We start from the raw sequence: 10,681 nt of genomic DNA, 5'->3' as shown, positions 1-10,681 counted from the left end.
CTCTCCTTGGGACGCGAGGCTGTTCGTTTGACATAAAGTGGTCTTTTGGTTCTCTCCCACGTAGCGTGAGTGGACTCTGTGCTCACGAGGACGTGCACGCAAAGTTTCTCTTCTGCGTCGGGCACCGGAACTCGGGAATTAGCGTACAGCAGATGTGACAGCGTAAGCTGCGCATGACTCAAAGCGTTTCACGAGTAGAACAGATTTAGGCGCAATACTCGTTGCGGACGGCATCACGTTGCTTTTCTATCCTCTTTCTCCTGCTTTCTGTCCTCGCCTCTAAATGATCAAACAGGGTTCGCTTACAAGCCTCAGTCGCTGTGGTGGCAGGCACAAAGGCACTGCCAACTTTTCTCTGATGCACGGCTTTTTGCTGAACGGAGAGAAGTCAGCCTGCGACACGTGGCTGCACTTACGGGCTGCGTGTGGATCGGCGTCGGTCAGTCTCGTGACTCCTCACACGCAAACGCTTCTCCTGATTGACGCTAGACGCCTGAAGGGGGGAAAGGGGGGGGGGGGGTGGAATCGCAGCTTAGTAATCACCCTCGATCTTTCTTTGGGGGCATGCACGAGTCCTTTAAAAGAAACGAAAGCTGGGATGTACAATCCCCGCCGCGTTGCTATCGGCAGTCCTCGTTCGTTCTTCGCACCCGTCATCTGCCTCGGAGAAAAAATGAGGACGGCGCTTGCCTTTCTGGGTGTCTGCTCCCTCGCTCTCATCTGGTGTGTCGCCGAGTCAGGTGCCCAGTCTCCAGAAGGTGAAGCTTGTTTTCGTTTGTCTGCCTGCCAGTTTCGCTGACCCGCTGAAGATTGGTAACCTCGTTTAGCTGGCATTTAACGTAATCTTTTTTGTTGTTGTTGTTTTCGGGCTCATCATACTGCTGTGCGTTGGCTTTGCACCCCAGCCGCGACTTGTGATAGGGCACACAGGAGCTGATTTTTGGGCCACTTGCTGACGAAAATGTTATAGTGCGAGTTAGCGAGCGCATGGGACAGGAACAGCACACGGTGCTATCAACTGAATATTATCCACAGCACGGATGCATACACACAGAAGCGAGCACAGTAAATGGAAAGTAGAAACTTCACGCATGAGCTTCCTAATGCCATCAAGGAGCGCTGCTCACTCATCCAAAAAATTAACTTATGCCGCACTGACGCACTCCGCTTGGTCCTTGCGTATCAAGGTTTCTCTTGTTTTGTCTGCTCGCTTCTCTATATATGCACCCTTGCTGTCAGTAAAATTCACCTTAACGCGTGTGAGTGCTCTCCCTTTCTTCTGTTCGCGTCTATTCGCGATATAACGTCTCCTGTTATACAGGGTGCCATGTCTTCCTTGTTACTGATAAAATCAAAGCTACCGTGCTGCCAGTTCCCCGATGCATGCAAGAATATTTTTCACACCATTCTAATTTAATTAATGAGATAAAGTTAAACAGTCGTTGTCGATCGTTAGCGATAGGCGACGGTTTTTAATCGTTAACACGTACAGCACGAAAGGAAACCATAGGTAGTACACTGTCCTTGAGACAATTGTCCTTCAGTTTTTGATCATGGTGACGAAAAAACATTCTCGCTATTTTTGAGAATTTACAAATAGCACTTCATCTGCTTCTGCTGTTCTATTGCCTGTGAAACGTACTCTAAATTTGCAACACCCTGACGTTGACCTGGGACAACTGCAGCGCAAAGGCCATCAAATCTGTACTATTTCCATCGTGCAGCCGGGCATCATATACCTCCAAAGTACTTCAGTGTGAATACTTGCTTCGCTTGAACCTTCGACGGACAATAATGGTCTATTTTTTTACTATTTTTTATCGCGCACTTATTTCCAGAGTCGTAACAACGCCGGCAGGATAATATTGTGTTAAGCTAATTGTTCTTGCTGTGCGTAGCCCTGGCATTCCCTACTAAACATGTTGACAGCAAGTTTGAAGTCACTCCTTATTCACTAATGGTGATCTTAGAAAAAGTCCATCTGCATTAAAACGTTTGCGAACGTTACTAACATGTAGACGTGCAGGATTAAACGTCAGCAGCCCATCAAGCAAAAATGAACGCACTTGCCGTACAATTTACTCTCGTAGCCCGCGTGCACAGCATGGTCGTCTGTTTTTTTTCTCTTCATAATGTTTTTCTTTTTCATAATGTTTTCTTTTGTGCGTCCTGGAATGTCACAAAGATCGCGTTCTGTGCAAAAAAAATAATAAAATGCCTTGGATTCTGCTTTTAACGAGAACTCGCCTATATATATTCCTTCCTTGGCCGGCAGACATGAAGAAAGTGCAGAAGACCCTGCAGTGTTTGGAAGGCAAAGACATTGGAGCGAAGATGGAGCGAATAAAGAGTGTGAGCTCACAAACGTTTTTTGCGCCCTGCTCCTTTCGAGCTGAACGCGGGCCAACCGTCGCGCAGATCAGTGAAGGTGAAAAGTGAAACCGTCACTATCGCTAGTGTCTCTCCTAGTTGCTATCTGGCGGGCAGCGGCTCACTGCTGTGCCCAAGGTTTCATGTCCATGACAACTGTGCGCAGCCATAACGCAATCACAAAGCATCCGGTACTGGGTCCAAATCCCATTGTCACTAGGATCCCTCCTGCTTTCCCACTAAGCTTAGCCGTTCTCCGGTCAAGTGCTCGGTCTCCCCAGCAGCGAAACGCTTGCAAGCTGGGGACTGCCGCGTAGCTCCCGTCACCAATACCGAATGCACTATTATTCGCGCTAGTGTAAGCATGAACAGTGAAACCAATGACGTGTAAACCTAACTTGATAGCTATAGTGTTAATGCAGCGGTGGTTTGCGACCTGCTAGGGGTATACTGTTAAGTCTACAAGTGGGTTTCCAATGCTAATGCGCTGCCTACCAGCGTTAGCAGTTCTATCCACAAGTTCTGGTATAAGCTATGTGTTGATGCTAGACCGCTGTCTGTCAGCGATACTTTCAGCGCCTAATCCAACCGAGACAGGCTTCTGGTGCTAGCACGCCGCTAGCTGGCACTGTTGGTTATATCTTCTGGGTCCGGTATGCTATTTTCTGGCGCTAGTGCGTTCTCTGGTATCTGCTTGCTCTATAAAGTACTGCTGGTGGTCGTGGTCTGTTGCGAGTGCTAGCTAGCTCTTCCTGTTGCTTCTGTAGTCAGACGCAACGCAAAAACGAAGCGGCAAATGCCCCCCCCCCCCCCCAAATGAAGCCTTTCAACCAACGACGCCGACATGTCGTCATGACTTTGTGGCCAACCAGCTCACATCTACAACTGCCGCTCCAGTAGGTGACCGCGACGTCACGACACTTGGTTGAGACCATACTCTAAGGGGCTGCTTTTAGGGGCGTTTGTCGTTTCATTCTTGAATTGTATACCGACAGTAGTGTGCTCTCCTTTAATGCAAGCATGCTGCCTGATAGTACTACTACTGTCTGTTAATTCCAGTAAGGTATTTGTTGTTTCCGATGTAGTGTCTGATAGCACTGGTAGTATATGGCAGTATATATGCTGTCACAGCAGCGCTTCTCGGTATACCTTGCTCCGAAATTCGGGGATTCATTGCACCCGAGCAGATATCCGGAAGCCGCAATGCGTTGTTCCCCATTTCAGCTATAGTAAATGATAGTATGCAGAAAATGGCAGCAAAACAGCACAACGATGCTCCATGTTTGGTAAATATACATGTGCTGGCAGCGTCCTAGAGTAGATGTAGCTTTCTACGTTTCGTCTGCACGGAGGGCGTTTAGCCACTTCTTGAATACCATTCAAAGTGTGGCAGGGGATTTCTCCTGCTGTACTGACAGCAACTCTGCCTTTTGTTTCACCCCTGCTCATGCCTATTATTTTGGCAATATGTTACAGGCCTCAATGTCCTGCAAGGACAAGATCAAAGACCAGAAGGCTATCGTACGTATAGAAACTTTTGTTTCCATTTATGTCAGCAGCCGCTCTGGAAATCCGGGCACTGAGTGACCAGCACTGTTCCTTTTTTCTCCTTTTATATGCCTGAATTGAAATTAAAAACGAAGGGCCTGTTTTGAAATCTTTTAAACTTCCTTTCTCCCGATTAATTTCCCTACATCTATACATCTATACCGCTGCTTCGTGACAAGAGTATATATAGTTATAGCGTCAATATAAGTCCTTCTTTTTGAAAATGGCGGACTGTCAAACTGGACATGGCGCTCAAAATCGTAGTGTGTTATAATACGTGGCCTCTCCCCAAAATAATCTATATGGCGTTAACACATCACGCGCGCTTCTACATTTAACTTTTATTTTCTACCTCTGGGGTTTTTTTGTTTCATTCCAGCCTTTCTAGGAGACGCCGGCTTTTAGACTTAAGCTCAGGGGTAGATTTAAGGGTCACTCTTGGTAGGGGTTGTCGTATCGTATGCACCTACTTTTGCGCTTTTTTCGTCAAAAAATGGGGTTTTGCTTGACCTTCCACCACACCCCAAGAATGACTCCCATGCGTCATTCATCATACTAGTAAAATGAACCAGCGAAAACAAAGACGCAGGACTAGAGGAAACACATACACACACAGTCGCCGGTATGTGTTTCCTCTAGTTCGGGGCCTTTTTTTTTTTTTTTCGCTGGTTCCTTTTCCTAGTAGACATAAACCAACTAGCCTAACAATTCACTCTTCTGAACTGTCATTCATCATCCGAGTGAAAGGACCGTTCCAAAGCCGGCAGTGTGTAGAGTAGCCGCTGAAAGCACATTTTTGTAAGCGCCTTGTCAACTATTTTGCATCTCATTTTGCCTTTGACTGACTACTGTCCACCGTTACATTTGTTCTCTGCATGCCTGTCAACGATGTCTCGTTCTTTGCTTTGCTCACGTAAAACAGATGACGTGCATGAGGGACAACATGGTGAGTATATCGCATCTTTCTCTCTTCCACCGACACTCTTCTCAGCGCTCAAAACAGACTCGCGCTTTGCTGAACGTGGTTGGTGCTGCGCACTGCTTCTTATCGTTGTTTCTGTCTGTGGCGTGTGGGATATCTCCTCCGCAAATGACAAAATGCCTTCCGTCGTTTCTATTTTACACTCGCTGCTTACGTTAATAAACGGAGCCAACCCGAAGGCTGTACCTCTCGGGTAGCGCGTTTCGGAGTCCATCGAAGATCGTCGAGCAGAGACGTGTTGAATCATACGTCGGAAGCAAAACTAACGAACACGCCGCGGTCTGCTCCCTCGGGAACTAGCGTGGCTTTTCACGCTAGCAAGAACGCGCCCATAAGAAATGGCGCCGGTATTTTAAGTTTTCCATAATAGCCTTCTCTTCGCTATTATTATTATTAGCAGTTTATTGAACAACAAAATAAAACTGAAGGAAACGATGTTGCTAGCCACGGCATCTGCCATCGAAGCTTGGAGCACCTGAGCTGCGGCTAGCGAAATGAAAGGGAGAGGAGGACGGCAGGGAAGTGGAAGAAAAGAAAGGAGCGATGAAGAAAGATAATGACTTTTTTTTCGCTACGAGCACTAGTTTCTGGCGTATGATAACGCTGGCGAGGCGATGGCCTGCAGGTTGCCAGCGAGGCGGTATATCCTGTCCTAACAACCTCGGATGTTACGACAAGCTGTTGCCTCGCAAGCTATGACCAAGCGCAGAAGTCTTACGAATCTCGCTCGATCTTTCAAGAAAAGCTAATTGCGCACCCTTTAAGGAAGGAAAAGCTGATTCCCTCATGGTATCATTGTATCAAAGAACTTTCTGTTTCCCAGTCCAGACAATAACTGGCTTCGGTTTCGCTTTCGTCTTTGCTTGTCCGCGTTCTGAACCTGCATCGTGATATGCGTCGGTATAAAGTAGTTTTACAGCTCCACTCCTCTGGCACAGCTGGTGCTAAGTGACGCCGGCACTGAAGATGAGGAACAGGAAGTAGGCACGTGTATGAGACTGTAGCATTAATGACACTCAAGGCGGAAAGAAAGAAATAGACGTGGCGCTACTTACAAATGCTTGTTTTATTGCCCGTCTGTCCACTCACATTTCTGCAATGTGCAATAAGAAGAAATTATAGCGAACGGTAAAGAAAAAAGAAAGTCATCAAAGGCATCACAATCTAGAAAAGCCATTGGTGAATGTACGGGATATAGGGACATGTAAGTTTACAGTAGGGCATTAGGATATCTTTTTCCGTCAAAGTTACCGACGGGCTGCTCACACACTTCTCGCCTTACATTGTGTTGTGTTATGTTATGTTATGTTATGTTATGTTACGTTACGTTACGTTATGTTATGTTATGTTATGTTATGTTATGTTATGTTATGTTATGTTATGTTATGTTATTTTATGTTATGTTATGTTATGTTATGTTACGTTATGTTATGTTATGTTATGTTATGTTATGTTGTGTTGTGTTGTGTTGTGTTGTGTTGTGTTGTAATGTCAGTGGTTGAAGATAGTAAGCTGCACTTGATCTATGAGAGACACCGTATACGGGGCTCCAAATTAAATTCGACCACGTAGTGTACTGTAATGTGCACTGAACCGCACAGAATGTTTTGCTTTACTCCATCGAAATGCGGTCGCCGCGGCAGGGATTGGGCTCAGCGGCCGAAAGTCATGGCTATAAACTTCTCGCCTCTGTGGATTTCGAAAGCCTCTATACTTTTATCAGTCAACCTTTCCCCATGGTCCGCAATCACTTGTGCGCTGCAAACCTTGACATATGACATTGCAGGTAGTAGCAATATATTGTCTGTCGCAGTTGTTTTACGCACAAAACCGTCTAAAGCGAAGAAGAAATGCTCGGTATTTTCTTTCTTTTTTTGCCTTTCCAAACAGGAGCAGGACAATCAGCTACTATTTTGCGGCGCATAGTTGCAAATAAGGAGCATTAGAGCCACAAAGTTCTAATTAATTTCTTTTTATTAAGTTTTCCATTCTCAATCTCCCGAATAGGCGCTTATTGTTACCGTTTCCAACTTGGCCTCACAGGGCGAATTTGGCTTAACAGGGCGAATTATCTATGATAGCATAACATTCTCATGATCTGATGTATTTGTTAGCTGGCGACTGACACCACGCAAGACTACCTCCACAATGCACTCTCGCTCATATGCCATGTTTAAATCAAGTCCAAGCGCCAGCCGTTTCCATTGCGTTCCCAAAGATAGCCAAGTATGCCCGTCACTATCGCCGTCGCCGAGTTCTCTTGCTTTTGTGAGCCCAAGTTTACCCGATTGTTCGGCTGCCTACGCCACCATTGCGTGAGAGCACGGAATTTTGTTAGAACACGCGAGTTGCACTTTTGACGGTATCTTTGACTTGTTTGCTGCATCCATAAGCTCACCATTCAGTTTCCTCTCCCCTCCCGTTGTCAGTACTCCCCCTCCTGCCCCTTAAATTATGCCGCCAGTCGCCCTAAAGCAAAAGCACTGCACCTAATATCAGCGTTCATGTATAAAATAACTGTTGGTCTTATCGTCACAATAAACAGTATTGCCGCGAATCTTTGTAGTGTTTGTTCCTTCTTCAAAGCTGCCGGCAAGCCGCTTTATCGCTTTTGTGATGCATGACGCCACCAGATTTATCTCCATTGTTCGCATCCAGGCGGGGAGCCGATGCTGTTCCGGAATGCTCTAGTAACTTTGCACGCTTTATCTCGAAAGTTCGCCATAAGCTTTAAATTGAGCTCGGCCGAGAGCTGCGAACATTCTATTCGACGACCCCCGAGCACGCCTGTTGCTGCGCCGCCGCCAAGTCATTCAGTTGTTCGCGGGCGCATGTCAGCCCAAATAAATGGTTTCGTTTGGAAGTCATTCTCGCTGTTTTCCTGCTCGCCGAGCTGCAGTCACCACTACGTGACAGTATTCTGCAGGCACTAGTAGACGCTTAGAAAATCTAGCGACAGAGAAAACGTCTATGGGGAGCAGTGGCATAGTCACCTTGCGTCCGTTGCTTATTTTAACAACCATCTCTGCATGTTGAAGGCGCCTATTTGATCATCTTATGAGGGTGCTGGGTATACTTTGCCTTGTTCACTGGCATGGTTATTATTCGAAATTTTCGAATATAATTCGAATATTATATTTTTACTATTCGTATTCGATTCGAAATCCAAGTATTCGTGTTGTTTCGAATATTCGACCCGACGCGAATATTCGTACCCAGCCGAATATTCTATTGCGATCACCGGCGTTCATTTCGGTCCGCGAGTCCTATCGACAGAGACATAACAATAAGGCGGCGCCCAGAGCCAAGTGAAAGGGCATTTTTGTGGCTGGAGAAGTCGCTTCAGCTAGAAGGGAACTAACTACTTCTGCCTGACCATGTGGAGCAGCCGGTTTTCCTTCACGACAACCTTTTATGTTCATCCCAGCAACGCACCTTTTTGCTTATGGCAAGCTATAGCCTTAACCAATTCTGAGTACTAGCCATCTTCTCTGATATTTCCACTCCTCTAAAATTAATGTTCGAGACTTTGATGCTTTTTGTGCAGCCACACACATCTTTTGGGTTCATTTCATCACTCATAGTTGAACTGTGATGTTCTTGGGTGCTCAAATAATGTTTTGTAGTGGTTAAATGCGTCTGTCCTTGATTATTCGATATTCGATTCGATATTCGGAACCAATTATTCGTATTCTATTCGTATTCGAAAAATTTGATATTCGCACACCCCTAGAACTTATTATGCAGACTGAGTGTGCTGGTTTTTCTTTTGCTTGCTTTCTTACATTTATTCGCCTTGCGGCTATCCAGGGCGCTTTTCCGCATTCGTCCCTGACACCTGTTTCATGACTACGTTTAAGCATGCAGAAAGAAAATGTCGGTGCTAACAACGAGTCTTAAGCGTTAGCTAGTGTGACATTTTTCAGCGGGTTTCATTGCCTGCGTTACATGTACTAACCGTGCCGTCTCGAAGGGCCGATTTATCCTGTTTAATTGATGTTGTTACAGAAATAGAACTATTTTTTTACGAACAAAGCGAGCTTGTGTTTTGACGCTAACGCACTCTATGCTCTTCTTTATTTCTTTTCCTTTTCAAGAAATTATCTCCGCAAGAAGAGGTAAGTATTAATCTTTCGGTAACTGGTATCGATGGCCTGAGACCGAGTTTCCTCTACTTGAACAGCATAATGCGTTTGGCTGATTCTTCGTCAACGGATACTAACTTTTTGCTGCTGAGCGTAGCTACGCCAAGGGTGACGCAGAGTGCTTAAAATTAAATTCGAAAGATCACACTGACAACAGAAGAAAAATTTCCCCTTCCCCCTACATAGAAATTGGGCCGCCGCTGTAGGGTTCCGTACTTGTGACCTCGAGCTCGGCAGTAGAAAGCCTTAGCCGTTAACCCAACGCCGCAAATGTTTAAAGCCGTAATCTGTACCATCAGCTTCTGATCTCCGTAAATCTATCCTGTATTGAGCGTATTCTCTCTGGTGTTTATATATGTCAGTGTTTCCCCAAATTCACGTGGAACAAGAGTGTGTGATACTCCTTTTCTTTCTGCTATAATTCCTACAGCTCGCCTATCTTGTTATGAAATGAAAGAGATTGAACAGTGGTTGAAATAGAATAATAAAGAAAAGCTAAGTTAACAAAAACAACACCGAAAAATATTTTGAGGCATAATAGACCCCCCCCCCCACACACACACACACACACACACACGACCCTTCGGTCAGATTGCTTCAAGTATCCCTCATCGCCAACCATCGATTGGACATGCTATGGGGCGAAACCGAAAAATAATTCTCCTTTGAATTGTCACTCCACTCATGTTAAGGCGATGTGTGTTGTTTATTTTTTAACGTATTTGAGCCCACACTTCGAACAGCCATTAACGCACGTCTTTTTCTGCGTATCAGGAGTGCGACATGAACACCTTCTGAAAGACGTCTCCAGGACGCACCAAGGGCTTGCTAATGTGACATAGGATGTTCTGACCTAAGTTAAGCGCTCTGCTGATATCTGGTTGACTGGGAGGGAGCTAAAGAACAAAAAATAATGACACAACGTTAACCTCAAATAGCGTATCATTAACGGATGCGTCATTTTTTCTTTCACAAGCAACGTTTTTTGACACCACGCAACACACAGCCAAAACCTCACTTATGGTACTTGTGCCGATAAAACTGCTTTTCAGCTTCAGGTTCGTATTCACTCGAGTTTTGTGACCCCAAAGGATTCATTCATTTTTTGTTTGTTTTCTTTGCAGAAATGTCTGATGCCTGTGCAAGGCTAGTACGCCACAAATCTCAAGCAACTGAAAGAGTCATGACGTTCGGCAACTGTGCTTTAATAAATATTTTGAAAATTGCGAGCGGCTGAAGGTATTTTCCTCTGCCTTTTTTTTTTCTGAGCTATCTGTTGCTTCGTCACACACATTACAATCGACATTTACGCATTACAAGTTATATTTTTGGAGGCAGTGCAATGAAAAATCCAACTGCACACAGGATCATATATTTCCTTGGCCACGAATCCGGCATAAGCAGGACACAAAGATGGAAACTGAACAAAGCCAATAAACGCAGTGGCCAAACGCTTTTCTACGCATTCTATTCATTTAATTGATACACACATAAGGAGAAGAACAGTTGATTGAGAAATAAAGGTTGGTTACCGCATCAGTGACGTGACGTACACAGTTGCTCCCGCAGTCCCAGCTCGCTCATTTTATCGATCGGATCCTATACTGACGTAGCCCACGTGGTTCGCATGAAGCTC

The 10,681-nt window shown here is 45.3% G+C and overlaps 1 long non-coding RNA gene across 2 annotated transcripts; it reads left to right on the top strand.

The window, feature by feature from the left end:
• Positions 1-620: 620 nt before the first annotated feature.
• On the top strand, positions 621-10,271 carry LOC149365103 (uncharacterized). 2 transcript variants are annotated; one of them, XR_016288635.1, is made up of 6 exons: positions 621-758; positions 2,276-2,352; positions 3,847-3,891; positions 4,841-4,864; positions 8,998-9,018; positions 10,170-10,271. It is a non-coding gene; the product is annotated as an uncharacterized LOC149365103 (long non-coding RNA). The 2 variants fall into 2 exon arrangements; XR_016288636.1 differs by lacking the exon at positions 8,998-9,018.
• Positions 10,272-10,681: the final 410 nt, after the last annotated feature.

Source organism: Amblyomma mixtum, chromosome 2 (genome assembly GCF_055824585.1).
Source record: "Amblyomma mixtum isolate Tamu chromosome 2, ASM5582458v1, whole genome shotgun sequence".
In the NCBI taxonomy this organism is placed as follows: domain Eukaryota; kingdom Metazoa; phylum Arthropoda; class Arachnida; order Ixodida; family Ixodidae; genus Amblyomma; species Amblyomma mixtum.
This window is presented reverse-complemented; position numbering and strand designations above follow the sequence as displayed.